Genomic DNA, 16,091 nt, shown 5'->3' on the forward strand with positions numbered 1-16,091 from the left:
TCTGTCTGGTAATGCCTCGTAACCCTAATCCGATGTCAGTTACGCGTTAGGGGTGTTACATTTTATTGGCATCAAAGCTATGGTTTAGTCGGTTCTAGGACTACTATGGCGTATATGAGTATAGCTATACATGCCATATATATGAATTTGTGATAGTGTGATGACTCCTGACTTTGAAATGTGCTTTTATATAACAAATGGATCCCGATAGAGCTGTAGCTGACGATGTAGAAAGCAATGCGCCTACTCCCGCGCAAGGGATGGTGCAAGCTGATTCTAGACCGGCTACGAGTAGCCGTGATGGTGAGGCTAAGCAAGCCTTCTATCAGATAATGAATGAATGGTCCACTCAATACATTAGAACCAATCCGACTGTACAACAACCTCCACCCCCGGTTAATCCTTCTCTAATTCCTAAAATTCCACGAGTGAATCTGGTATAGTTGAGTAGACCACCGGTTGATAAGATTAAAAAGTATGGGGCTGAAGAGTTCCGAGTTACAACGAATGATGATATTGAAAGAGCCAAATTCTGGTTAGAAAATAAAATACGAGTGTTTGATGAAATGTCTCTGAGTCCTGAGGAATGTATTAAATGTGTCATTTCACTTCTGAGAGATACGGCGTATCATTGGTGGAAAACTTTAATATCTGTAGTCCCGAGTGAACGGGTTACTTGGGATTTCTTTCAATCTGAATTCTGGAAGAAATATATCAGTCAGAGGTTCATTGATTAGAAAAGTAAAGAGTTTCTTGAGCTTAAACAGGGTCGTATGTCTGTTACTGAATACGAACGTGAATTTGTGAGATTGAGCTAGTATGCTCGAGAATGTGTATCGAATGAAGCAATAATGTGCAAACGGTTTGAAGATGGACTAAACGAAGATATCCGTCTGTTAGTTGGGATTTTGGAAATTAAAGAAATGGTAGTTCTTGTTGAGCGAGCATGTAAAGCTGAAGAATTAAGTAAAGAGAAAAGAAAAGTTGATTCTGATGCTAAGGATGCTAGAAAGAGATCTTCGAGTAGATCATTTCAATCTATGTTAAACAAATTCCGAGATGATCAAAGCTGTCCAAATGTTAATATGGGACACTCAAGCCGAGATCGAGCCAGATCGCATTCAAACTTCAGAGTCCCTGCTACTTCTATTGCAAGTGTTGGGAATGTCCAATCTGAGAGACCTGAATGTAAACACTGTGATAAAAGACATCCGGGAAATTGTAGATTGAATGACCGAGCTTGTTTCTGATGTGGATCTTTGGACCATTTTGTAAAAGATTATTCTAAACCTGCTGAGCAAGAGAATTTACAGAATTTGAGACCGAGCAACACCTCAGCTAGAGGTAGACCTTCCAGAAATGCAAGAAATGCAAGTAATGGTCAAAGAGCTACTGGAGATACTATTGTTAGATCTGAGGCCAGAGTACCTACCAGAGCCTATGTTATCCGAGCACGTGAGGAAGCCTCGTCTCCAGACGTGATTACTGGTACTTTTACTCTCTATGATACTTCTATGATTACATTGATAGATCTTGGATCAACGCATTCTTATATTTGAACGAATTTAGTGCATAGTAAGACTTTGCCTGTAGAGTCTATTGAATTCGTAATTAGAGTATCGAACCCCTTAGGCAAAGTGTCTTGGTTGATAAAGTCTGGAAGAATTGTCCGTTAATGATACGAGATATCTGTTTTCCTACTGATTTGATGCTTTTACCTTTTGATGAATTTGACATAATTCTGGGAATGGATTGGTTAACTTTGCATCATGCTATTGTGAATTGCAAATGAAAAGTCATTGATTTAAGGTGTAAGAATGATGAAATAATCCGAATTGAGTGTAGTGATCTGAATGGACTACCAGCTGTGGTATCTGCAATGAAAATACGAAAATATGTGAAGAAAGGTTGTGAAGCCTACTTAGCTCATGTGGTAGATTCGAAAGTGAATGATAAGAAAGTTGAATCAGTGCTTGTTGTCTGTGAATTCTCTGATGTGTTTCCTAAAGAACTGCCTGGTTTGCCTCCGATTCGAGAAGTTGAGTTTGGCGTTGAATTAGTACCTGGTACTACTCTTATTTCAATAGCTCCGTATAGAATGGCTCCAACTGAGTTAAAGGAATTAAAATCTCAGTTGCAAGAATTGACCGATCGAGGGTTTGCTAGACCAAGTATTTCACTATGGGGTGCCCCTGTTCTGTTTGTGAAAAAGAAAGATGGCACAATGAGAATGTGTATTGATTACCAACAGCTTAATAAAGTGATTGTAAAGAACAAATACCCTCTGCCTAGAATTGATGATTTATTCAATCAGTTGAAAGGTGCTACTGTGTTTTCTAAGGTAGATCTGAGATCGGGTTACTACCAGTTGCGAGTAAAGGATTCTAATATTCTGAAAACTACTTTCAGAACGAGGTATGGGCATTATGAATTTTTAGTTATGCCTTTTGGTTTAACGAATGCACCTATTGTATTTATGGATTTAATGAATAGAATTTTTGGATCGTATTTAGATCAATTTGTTGTAGCATTCATTGATGACATATTGATATATTCATGTGATGAATCTGAACATGCCAAGCATTTGAAATAGTGCTACAGACTCTGCGAGATAAACAGTTGTATGCAAAGCTTAGGTGAATTCTGGTTGCGAGAAGTTGGTTTTCTGGGTCATATTGTATCAGCTTCCAGTATCAGAGTTGATCCGAGCAAGATTTCAGCTATTCTGGACTGGAAGCCTCTGAGGAATGTATCTGAAGTCCGCAATTTTCTGGGACTTGTCGGTTACTACAGACGATTTGTAAAAGATTTATCTGCGATAACGACTCCATTGACAAAATTGCTTCAGAAAGATGTGAAATTTGAATGGTCTAAGTAATGTCAGAAAAGTTTTGATCGATTAAAAGCTCTGTTAACTGAAGCTCTGGTACTGGTACAACCTGAGTCAAGTAAAGAATTCGTTATTTACAGCGATGCTTCATTGAATGGACTCGGTTGTGTCTTAATGCAAGAAGGAAAAGTTGTTGCTTATGCTTCGAGACAATTAAAGCCGCATGAGAAGAACTATCCAACACACAACCTTAAGTTAGCTGCCATTGTATTTGCTTTGAAGATCTGGCATCACTATCTGTTTGATGAGAAATATCACGTGTTTTCTGATCATAAAAGTCTGAAGTATTTAATGACGCAAAAAGATTTGAATTTGCGACAGAGAAGATGGTTAGAACTGCTAAAAGACTACGAACTTTTGATTGATTATCACCTGGGAAAAGAAAATGTGGTTGCTGATGCTTTGAATCGAAAATCATTATTTGCAATGAATGCTCATTTAGTTCTGTCTGATGATGGTTCAGTTTTAGCTGAATTAAAAGCGAGACCTTTATTTTTACAATAGATTATCAAAGCTCAGAAGGTTGATAATGAGATTATGGCTAAACAAACTCAATGTAATTCTTATTCTGATTCTAAATTTCGAATAGATGAAGATGATTGTTTGAGGCTCAGAAATAGACTTTATGTTCCAAGAAATCCAGATTTGATTCAAACAATTTTGAATGAAGCTCACAGTAGTAGATTTTCTGTACATCCGGGAAGTACGAAAATGTAAAACGATTTGAAACAACTATATTGGTGGTCGGGAATGAAAAGAGCTATTTCTGACTTTGTTTTGAGATGTTTAATCTGTCAGCAAGTTAAAGCTGAACATCAGCTGCCATCTGGGTTATTACAACCGATTATGATTCCGGAGTGGAAATGGGATCTTGTGACCATGGATTTTGTTTCGGGTTTGCCTCTGTCTCCGAAAAAGAAAAACTCAATTTGGTTTGTAGTTGATCGTTTGACGAAATCAGCTCATTTTATTCCAATTCGGTTTGATTATTCACTTGATAAGCTAGCTGAGTTGTATATTTCTAATATTGTGAGATTGCATGGTGTGCCATTGTCGATAGTGTCAGATAGAGACTCGAGATTTACGTCGCGATTTTGAAAGAAATTGCAAGATGCTTTGGGTACTAAATTGCATTTTAGCATTGCTTTCATCTGCAAATAGATGGTCAATCAGAACGGATTATTCAGATACTCGAGGATATATTGAGAAGTTGTATTCTTGAGCTTGAAGGTACATGGGAACAGTATCTACCTCTGATTGAATTTGCTTATAATAATAGCTTTCAATCGAGCATAAAAATGGCAACGTACGAAGCCTTATACGGTAGAAAGTGTAGAACTCCGTTATACTGGTCTGAGCTCAGTGAGAATAAGATTTACGGTATTGATTTGATAAAAGAAATAGAATAGAAAGTGAAAGTAATCCGAGATAGCTTGAAAACTACCTCTGATCGTCAGAAATCTTATGCGGATTTAAAACGAAAAGATATTGAATTTTAGATCGGTGATAAAGTGTTTCTGAAAGTATTTCCGTGGAAGAAACTGTTCCGATTTGGCAAAAAGGGCAAGTTGAGTTTGAGGTTCATTGGACCGTATGAAATCATCGAGCGAGTTGGACCAGTTGCTTATAGATTGAGGCTGCCATCTGGGTTAGAAAAGATTCATAATGAGTTTCACGTATCGATGCTTAAATGATACAAATCTGATCCCTCACATGTAATTTCACCGTCTGAGATTGAAATTCAGTCTGATATGACTTACGAAGAAAAACTGATCCGTATTTTAGCTCATGAGGTTAAAGAGTTGCGAAACAAGAAAATTCCATTGGTTAAAGTGATGTGGCATCGACACGGTGTTGAAGAGGCCACGTGGGAGTCTGAAGATGCTATGAAACAATAATATCTGAATCTGTTTAATGGTAAGATTTTCGGGGATGAAAATCCTTAAGGAGGAGAATTGTAACAGTCTGATTTTGACCCTAATCGGAATAGTGGTTTCGGGACCACAAATCCAAGTCCAAGAAACATTTTAATATTATTTTCTGTGTCTGTGATATGGGAATTTACATCTTTGAAATTTCTGTGACTTAATTTCTCTGTTTCTGTGCTTAATTATGAGAAAGGACCTAATCGAGTAAAATGCAAATGTTGCATACTAATTGTTAATAGGGCAAATTGGCCTTGGCTTTTAAAGTAATTTCCTTGCATGTCAAATAAACCATTTTAAATGGTAGTGGACATTGTTGGACATCCATTATATGTTGAAAACATTATTTTAATAAGGTTAAAATGGTAAAATGAATATTAATGTATATTATAATAAAATGAAAACATGAAATTGGTCATATTATCATGCATATAGCCGAAAATCAAAGAAAAAGAAAAAGGAGAAAGCCATTTTAGGTTTCGGCACTTTGATTGCTTGATTAAGGTACGGTTTTAACTCAGTTTTTGATAATTTCTACGTTTCTGTGATTGTTGCTTCGTGTTCTTCAAAACCCATGTCTGAATTTTTGTTTCTGTTAAAGATTTCATGAAATGTCATTATTGATATCATGATTTTTGTGATGTTTTTGAATGAATTATGAAGGCTTGGTAGATGGTTCATAAGTCTTGTCTTTGAGTTTTTGATGAAATTGAGCTATTTGGGTTAAATTTTGAAAATGAGGTTTTGAAGGACTAAATTGTGAATTAAACATGTTGTATGGGCTTATATAAAAGCCATGAAAATTTGGCTAGCCCTTGTTGCAAATAAATTTTGCATATTTGTGATTTTATGAAAAATGGACTAAATTGTCAAAGTGTGAAAATGTAAGGGCTACAATGCAGAGTGCCCTAAATATGTGTATATGGATTATATTGAATGAAATGAATGGTTGAATGGTTGAATTTGTATTGTATTAGATAAAGAACAAAGAAAATGGGACTTAGATCAGGGAAAGTCCAAAATAGTTGAATAGTTGACTCGTTTTATCCGAAATCTGTCTGAGGTAAGTCAAATTACAATTACATGTTAATTGAAATAAATTCTACACATATAAACTGCAATCTGTATTGGATGGCCTTGAGTGCCTGATGAATATCTTTGGAGTAAAGTATGATAATATGTTAATATCTGAAAAGCTCTGTACGTTTCTAAGAAAAGTTGACATATGTCTGAGACATTGTGTAAGACCGTGTCTGGGACACAGGCCTCGATTGAGATTTACGTATAAGACCATGTCTGGGACATCGGCATCGTATCTGATTTCATGTAAGACCCTGTCTGGGATAGAGGCATTGATATTGAATTACATGTAAGACCACGTATGGAACGTCGGCATTGTACCTGTTTATGAGCATCTATATCGTTTCTGACCCGTCTGATGATAGCATACGAAATCTGAGATTGAGTATATGAAATGTATAAACTATGCAGGTATGTTTGTATCGTACTAAATTTTTGAATATGAAAAACTCTGTCTCTGTGAAATATGTATGGAAATGAAGCATGACATATATGGAAACAAATGAGCATGGTTAAGTTTATGAATTATTCTATGAAATGGTTATGAATCTATTTGGTTGAATTGTATTTATATGCTTTAGTAGTTAGACCAATTGTATTTGGCTTACTAAGCTCTTTGTAGCTTACTCTGTGTGTTTACTGTCTGTTTTATAGTTATCATAGCTACTAAAGGCTCGGGGATAGTCGAGGATTTTCACCACACTATCGATCCCATTTTGGTACTTTTACAAGTGTAAATATTTTAAAGTATGGCATGTATAGGCTAGAAGGTCTATGTATATAAGTTTTGATGTGTATATATTATGCCATGAGAGTTGGCTAACAAATGAAATGTTGTATATAGTTTTGTTATTTGGTTGATGGTTCCAAATGGTGTATGGTTGTAGTTTTTTATGAGCTAATATGTTTTTGTTATAATGAAGCATGTTTTAAGTATGGAATTGGTTGAAAATTTTATGTACAAATGATGTCTATTATGGCTTGTTGGGATGACATTTAAAAAGGGGTGGAAATTTGGCTTAAATCAAGCCTGCATAGTGTCACACAATCAGGGGACACGGGCGTGTCATGTGGCCATAGGCTAAAGTCAGTAGCTAGCTAAGTATCACACAGCTGTAGCACACGGGCATGTTTATTGGCCATGGGTGAAAGTCATTATGGTTACCCTGGTTTGGCACGGTTGGTTCACATGGGTGTGTCTGATGCCCGTGTGAGGCACATGGCCTGGACGCACGGGCGTGTGAGCTCAATAGAATTGTAAAATTTTCTATGTTCTGAACTTTATGAATGTATTCGGTTTAGCTCTAACCGTTCTTAAACGTATGTTTTAGGTCTCGTAGACCATCTTAAGAGATGATTGCTTATGAAATGATGTTAAATAATATATGTGATTCTAAATTGGTCTGAAATGTTCTGCCTATCTGGTAATGCCTCGTAACCCTAATCCGATGTCAGTTACGAGTTAAGGGTGTTACAGCAGGATTAGGTATGAAAGAAAGTTAAGGACTCAACATCCAAGCCAATCCCAAACTCAAAGTGGTGAAGTACCTTTCTTTTGGTAAAATGGCATGTACCTAGGCAGATAAGATTTTATTTTGTAAATGATAAGAATGAGCATGAAAGATGTTGAAATATAGTATGAAATATGCATATTTTGGAAGTTAAACTTACATGAGTTTGACTAGTATGATAATGTAGTATAATTTTGATATGAATTGTGGTACATAATCCTTAAAAGGTATTGAAGTGAATGAATGAATATTTGCTAAGTTTGAATGGCATAATGAATGATATTTGATTTAAGAACTATTAGTAAATGTTTGGGCATGAATTAGATGTGTTTAGCATGTGAAAATAGCTTTAAAATGGTCAAAAATCATGTTTTCACACGGCCAAGTCACTTGGGCGTGTGCTCAGGCCGTATGGCTCTCTGTTTATGTCACACGGGCTGTCCTCACAGTCGTGTGTGCAAGTCAGATCTGTCCACGGCTTGGCCCCACGGCCATGGGAACCCCACAGGCTGGCCACACAGCCATGTCCCAGGCCACACGGGCGTGTGCCCCTATTTTCAAGGTAAATTTTCTAAAGTTGCCGGTTTAATCCCGAATTACTTCTAAAGCATGTATTAGGCCCCGTAGATCCATATTAGGGACTTTATCGTGTAATTTGAGAAGTTTCGATTTGGAATGCAAATTTATGACTCAGTTTTGTATAAATGCCAGTATATAAGTCCGGTAATGCCTCGTAACCCTATTCTGGAGACAGTTTGGTGTTAGGGGGTGTTACAAATTTGACTCTTGATTTGATGGGAAATTTTCAAAGAAATGGCCATCTCAACAGTATTCACAAGAAATATTCTCAAACTGGTTCGACTGCTGACCTAACAAATTACCATTGAAACCATTAACAATTATGTTCTTAAGCATAGAAGACATAGAGGATACCTGGGCTACTAAAGAAGCAACTGTGTTCACTTCATGTACTCCTGCTACTCGTCTTTCTGAGGCTGTTCGGTTGGTTGGCCACTGATAGTTATTGCTGGCAATTCTTTCAATAATCACGTAAACATCATTATAAGACTTAGAAAAAAGGGCTCTATTTTTCAAAACATCCACCATCATTCTAGTATGAATATTGAAACCAATATAGAAAGTCTCTATTTGAACGCAGCAAGGTATGTCGTGATAAGGGCACTTTTGTAATAACTCCTTGAACTGCTCTCATGCCTCATATAAAGATTCTTCATCAAGTTGTTGAAATGAAGTGATTTCATTTCGGACCTTGGTGGTTAAAGATGGAGGGAAATATTTCATTAAGAAACGTTCAACCAACTCTTTCCATGCAGTTATGGAACCAAATGGTAGGGAGTTCAACCACGCTAATGCTCTATTTCTTAAGGAGTATGAAAATAATCTCAGTCTTAAGGCGTCCTCAATCACCCTGACTAGTTTAAATGAGTCACTCACTTCCATGAATAGCCGGAGATGAAGATGTGGATCTTCAGTAGGAATCCCACTAAATTGACCCATATTTTGCAACATTTAGAACATGACCGGCTTTAACTTGAATTGTTGTGCATTAATTTCGGGACTCTTGTAAACTCAAAAATATATAAGATTTTTCCTATGTAATTTATCACCTTTTTAATTAAATTCATTGTTAAAACTAAGTAATTATTTAATAAATTAATGAAATGTGTGAAAATATGAAATTATATAGTTTTCATGCATAAATTGGCTTATTTTATATTTATTTGACCATATTATATTTTTAAGACATAAAATGGGCCATGCATGATTAAATTAAATAATAAAATATAAATTTATATTTAATAATTCATTTTAAACTATTTCATTAATAATTTGGGTTTTAACTAATTATTTATTTTATTATTTGGTTCTTTAATTTATTGATTTATTTTGGACAGGTCTGATAGCTCTGTTGGATTACAAAAACCATCCAAACTGAAGACCAAGTCAACCCAATTTTCGGCTACACATGGTTGTCCACATAAACCACTTTTTGGTTTAATTACACAAGTTCCATATAATGTTTAAGAAATTAGAGATTTGCCCGAAGATTTACATTTGACCGAGTCTCAGTCCTGAGTTGTTATGGCATTTAAATTACTTAAAAATCAAGCAAAATTGAAATCAAAATCCACTAATCATGGCCGGCCACACATTGAAGAAGCTTGAAGAGACTAAACCTCTCTATTTTTAGCAAACTACTCTCCTCTCTTCACCTATAAATAAGACTTCATTTCACCATTCCTAATCATTCCTCATCATTCTCTCTTTTCTCTCAATTCTCTTTAGCATTTTTCATTCCCCACGCCTAGCATCATCTCTTTATAGAGATTTTAGAAATTAAGCCTCTTAAAGAGCCCTTGATCGGCCACCTTAGAGAGGCACTAACAAAGGAGCAAAGCGAAGAAGCAAAGGAGCCTCGTCAGTTAGAGTTTTGGGTGACAACCACTTGATTTGGGTTTAATCTTTCTTTTCTCTGATTTAATCTAAAAATGTTTGCTATGTGTTCTTTGCTCTTGTTACAAAAATGTTAGCTTAATTTTATTTAAGCTAGGATTATTGCTTTGATTAAATAATATTTATTTGATTCATGCTTATAATGTTTGTGCCTCAATCGATCATGTTTTCAATTAAAATCAAGTCTGTATTTCATTCATACGTGATTGAAATGCACTTGAATTAGCTGAGGCTATCCTAAACAAATGACGGCTAGTGGACACATAATTGAAATGCGCATGCTCAATTTAGATCCTAACCTAATTAAATTGCAGTTTGCATAACAACTCTAACCAAGCTCTGTTATCTGCATAGTTGTTAGATTTGTGTGATTAAACTGTTTGAAACCTAACACGCCCCTATTACCTTGCACGAATGCTAAGAAACCCTTAGTAAATAAGGATCAGTAAAATGCATATTTACTAAGTAAAAGATTCCGAAAGGACCTAATGTGGTTTCCAAACTCATAAGAGATCGAGTTGCCATGGAATGCTTTTCTGAATGTTATTAAGCATGTTGATAATAAATTGAGTGTAATTAAAGTAATTATCCTAGTTTATTTATGTTATAATTGTTGCAAATTGTGTTTAATTTCGCTAAAATCTATTTCATTCATATAGTTTGCATATTTAGGATAATTTGCATTGGGGAGTATTGCATTTAGTTTAATATATTTAATTTTAATCATCACTTCTCAATCATATTGTGATTTTATTTACCAAGATGTTAATATAATTTCACAATTAAGTGATTTAACACAAATACGATCCTTATAGAGACGATAACTCGGTTCTTAGTTATTACTTGATAACGACTGTGTACACTTACACAAACCTACGCATTACATCTCCTAATACTCGGATTGAGCTCGTTGAATAGAGGAATGGCATATAGTTGAATGGCACTGTTTCTATCACCGGCAACAATGATCGGATTGTGACTATTATAAGCGAATGTTCTTCCTAGATTTTGGTTTGGATTTTCGAAATTCATATCATCAGTTCTTTTTTGGTTCACTTGTCTTCTCCTTTGTCAGAAAGTCCTTTCAATTTCAGGGTTTACAGGAAGTAAGTTAATAATTTTATCAACACTCATAAACACCTGAAACAAACACAAAATAAAAATGGAATTAAAATTTAACAAAAAATAAAACAAAATGCAAAATTAACAACTTCGCAAATAATGTCCTTTAAAACAGTTCCCGGAAATGGCGCCAAAAATTTGGAACGACGAAAATGTGCAAGTGGACACAATCATAACAAGTAATAAAGTGACAAGTAAATGCCGAATTATCGTACCCACAGGGACTGTGAAAAGAATTATTTATGAATGCAATTAAAAACACTTTGGTAAAGAAAAATACTTTGATTTGAGGAGGTGATTAAAAACTTAGATTTTTACCTAAGTAAAATAAATAAAAATAAAATAAAAGTTCCAATACACGATTTCAAAAGATGATTTTAATCAAAATGACATAATTGTGCTAGATTAATTACATTTCTTAACTTAGAATTATTAAACTTATGTTTATGTTGTTACGAATAAATTCACGGCAACTCAGTAATTTGCTAACTTATGGACATACTTGCCTACCAAAATCTATTTATCTCTTGACTATATCTCTACGTCAATTCAGCCGATTAAACAAATTTTAATAAGCAAATGTGTTAGCACATACATACTTATGAAATTAAAATAATCTCTTGTACATATCTCTATGTTAATTCAAACAATTAATTCAATCTCATAAGCACATAAAAGATTACACTTGAATACTACTCCAAATGGTGGTTGATTGACTCTTTTTCAAGAGGTGAAATCAACAAGGGAATAGGGGAAGAAAGTGAAGAACAATAGAAGGGAATGAAGAGAGAAAAAATGAAAGAGAAGTGAAGAGATAAGAAGACTTGAGTAGTGTTTCAAGTGAGAAGCCAAAGGGGGTATTTATAGGTTGAGAAGGTTGCTAAAAATAGCTAAAATCAGTAGCCAATGACTCCCCCCATGGCCGGCCACATGTGTGGCATGTTTGAAGATTTCAAACATGTTATTTTTAGGTAAGGGCAAATCTAGAAAGGAATGAATAGTGGAGGGGTTTGAATGCAAATTGAAGGAGTCTTCAAGGGCCATTTTGCAAGCCAAATAATAAGATAAACAAGCTGATTGGATCAGCATGTGGAACAGTTTTGGGCTGCCCAATGCCCAGTTGGATCGGTTTTCTCGATTCAGCTTAACTGGGCCCCTTTTCATAATTAATTAACAATAATTTATTTAACCCAAATTAAATTGGATTAAAATTAAAATTAATTATATTATGAATTGATACACATAATTTGGACCATCTTAGGCTGAAAAATTAATTCGCCTTGATGCTTCAAAACTGCTTCTCGTTTTTGCGCTTCTAGTAGTGTCTGCCGAGCCATTTTTCGCCCTTTGTACGAATCTATCAAAATTAATCAAAATTTATTATAAAATTAAGTAAAATTATACATGTTAATAATTTAAGTATAATTTAATTATTTTATAATAATTATATATTTTTCGACATGAATTTTACCGAAACTACATGAATTTGAGTTAAAAAGGGCATGAAAAAGTGTGTATATTTTCGTGTTTCCAGCAAGTACTCGAGTGAATACTCATAGCACTCTAAACATAGAGTTGTGATCTATAAAGAGTAAGGAAGAATATTGTTAAGTATTGTTCTTGAGACTTGTAGACATACAAAAACTTAGAATGATAGCTTTAATTCTAGCTCTTGGAAGAAGCAGAATGCAGTATTTATACTCTGAACAGTAATTTGGTCAAGATTTTTCCATTACATTATTATGTTATTAAATATAGTCCAAGTAATTCCAACCTTCCCATTCAATAGCATCAATCCTCTCAACTTTGTCTCGTAGAATTGCCACAGCATTTTATTCATTATTTGATTTTTATATTTCATACATTAATACTTCACTTCAAACCATTAGTCCGCTTACTTTGCCATAAGCCTAATTAGTATAGTTTATAGTAATAACTAAACCATATTTTTACCTATTCTGATCCCTATAGAGACGATCTCACTTATCACTTTATTACTTTATTCGACGTGTATACTTGCACATTCGCATTACATATTCATACACGGCATATAGCCATAAAAATAATACTTCTTGCATGTATAATGAATCTCCATGGTGGCTTTTTTAAAATAAACCATTCGAACTCTTGAACTATTTTCATCCATCATTACTTCAAAAGTATAAGATGTATCATTTTGTTCAATTTCTCTCTATATTAATGGAACACCATCAAGAAACTCTTTCTCAAAGCACCTGTATATTTCATGAGTATAAAATTTTGATGCATTAGTCAAAATGCCACAATTTTTAATTGCACATGTGATTGAGCCATTTTTGCACTGAAAATCTTTCTTAACTTCGAAGAACGCCATCTTCCTATTAAATTCTTGAATTCATAAAAAAAAATCGGTAAGAGAAGTAGTGGCTTTAGAAATACCATGCAAAAAATTATTTGTAACCTCAGCCCTTTGTACAGATTTAATTTGAGAAGAAAATATATCGATGTTAAAAACAGTACTCCATTTTTCACAGCATTTGTACAACCCTTTCAACCATGAATGATCTTGAAGATTTATGACCATTTATCATTTTTTACCATGTCTTCTCAAATTCTATTTTTGATTCACAACCTTGCATGCACTTATGAAACAAAGCATGAAAATTAACATTTCCATTAAGATTACCAAGATGTGAATTGGGCATTCCTAGAAATGTGCCATAAACTTAATCTGTGACATGAATCAGGAAAAAATTCTCCTATTGCTTTTCTAATTGCATGATCTTGATCAGTCATTATAGTCTTTGGAAACTAATTACCCATAGATTGAAAAAAAGACTTGAACAATCATGCAAAGGAAACAGCAGCCCATCTAACAAAAATGCACACCCAAACTTTATTGTTTATCGATGATGATTAATACCCAAAAAGGGAGCACACATTAGGTTATTATTGGTATAATAAGTTGTATCAAAAACCAAAACATCTCCGAAGCAATCATAATCAATTCTTGATCTACAATCTCTCCAAAAAGCTTGTCATTCGATTTTCTTGATCCACTTGAATTGTGTAAAAAAATATTGGATCTTCACTTACTTTAACCTTGAAATGGTTAAGTAAACTTTGACCATCTCCAGCTTCAATCATCATCATCTTCTATTTGTTAATGTAATTGTAGCAAACTCATTCTGTAAACCCAACATTTCTAGTTCTACCAACTTCCTTTGACATGTAGGAGTAAACATTTGTAGGACACATACCAGCACTAACCATTGAATTAATGAATCATCTTTAGCTACCGGAATTGATCGAGCTGACCTAAGTAGATGTCTTTTTGAAGGAGTTGCTAAATCATGATTATGCTTAAAAATAAAACAAGTGACTTTCCATTGGTCATCTTGTACTGTAAAGCGAATCATTGTCAGACATCCAATTCTTGTTTCCAATTTGTTATTTTTTTTATATCCACAACATCTTCAAATTCTTTGAAACCTTGTTTGGAACAATAAAAGTATTTAGTGCGAATAATCTTTGTGCCAAAAATATATCTATTTTTTTCCTTTTCGAACACTAAAAACAATGCAATGGTCATAATCTGTATACAAATTATAAGCTTCATCTTCACTGTTCACCATAAGTCCCTTCAAATTACCATTATCAATTTTTATCCTTTCTATGTAAGTAAAACTTTGAGAATTTTCTTCATCCATGTCATGAAACATATTTGCATCAAATTAATCATATAATATAGAACAATTACAGAATCTAAAAAAAAAAATTACTCAAATCAATAGTGAGCATGAATGATGTGGTAAGGAGGATTCATAAAAAAATTTCTCATCCACCTAGATATTGTGCAAAATTATAAAAAAAAATTTTTTAAAAAAGACACGAAAGTATAAAAAATTTCTCGTTCACTTCAAAATTGAAAAAGACCTTACATTTTCTTTATGTTCTTTTACTTTCTAACAACCAAACAAAAGCTAAAGTTTCGATCAAATGATCCAAAAACCCAATTCCTAAATAAAACAAATTACAAGTAAAAAGATAAAAGAAAATTTGCAACATATTTGCAATTTGGGTATAAACCAAAACATAATAACCATGGGCAAAACACAATATGTTTTGGTTTAGCAGAGTTGAAAGTAGAAAAGTAAAATATCAAAATCCTTTGCTTAAATGTAAAAGTGAGAAAACAATAATAGAACTACGAAAAGAATACCCAAACTGATTTAAAGACTTTAAAGAAAATAAGTGCAGCACTAGAGATCTACATAAACAGGAATTACATCAATAATATGACAGGAAATTACCAGTAATCCAAAGCAACTAACACTACACTACAAATTGAATTCATATAAAGGCTCCAACAAGAATTTTATTATGCACTTAAGACACAGTAAAGATGCAATTTGCAACATATTTGCAATTAGGTTATAAACCAAAACTTAAAAAACAAAAAGAACAAGAAGCTAGTCACTCCCTACTACATATATATTGACAGAAATTTGAAAAAGGTTACTCTCACTTTTTACTTCAATTTTGCTTTTTTTTTCTAATAAATAAAAAAATTGTTATGAACTAAATTCAATAACTATTTCATAGTTGAATGAAAAGATTAAAAACCATTGGTTTTAATCAATAAAAATAGGAACGAACTTGATTATGTAATCCCTCCGTTTTTTTGCTCAGCCTATAATCCTTCCATTGTTCATTTTGAATTGCCCAAAACCCTAAATACTTTTTTTTCTAATAGTGAAGAGATGATGAAGAAAGGAAAAAAATTAGGAAAATCAACAAAACTCTAAATCTTTTTCTTTTAACAATGAAAGACGATGAAAGGAAGGAAAAGTTTATGTCAAAAAAATGAATCAAATTAAATTTGACATGGAAATTGTTTTAATCCTTTTTAATTTGAGTTAGAAAAAGTAGTTGATGTGGTACCATATACGAGGTAGTAGGAAGGGTTCATGTAATAATTTCTCCTACAATATAATACTCTTGTCATTAAATTAAAAAATTGTTGACAATTGTGTACAGATTTTAATCTCAATATATGAAAATAAATCTTTTATGGTATACCATATATGCATAAATTAATGATTCTGG

The 16,091-nt window shown here is 33.7% G+C and overlaps 1 non-coding gene across 1 annotated transcript; it reads left to right on the forward strand.

The window, feature by feature from the left end:
- Positions 1–8,571: 8,571 nt before the first annotated feature.
- LOC121213210 (small nucleolar RNA R71) lies at positions 8,572–8,678 on the forward strand. The gene has a single exon (XR_005908584.1). It is a non-coding gene; the product is annotated as a small nucleolar RNA R71 (small nucleolar RNA).
- The last annotated feature ends 7,413 nt before the right edge of the window (positions 8,679–16,091 follow it).

Source organism: Gossypium hirsutum, chromosome A13 (assembly GCF_007990345.1).
Source record: "Gossypium hirsutum isolate 1008001.06 chromosome A13, Gossypium_hirsutum_v2.1, whole genome shotgun sequence".
Classification (NCBI taxonomy): domain Eukaryota; kingdom Viridiplantae; phylum Streptophyta; class Magnoliopsida; order Malvales; family Malvaceae; genus Gossypium; species Gossypium hirsutum.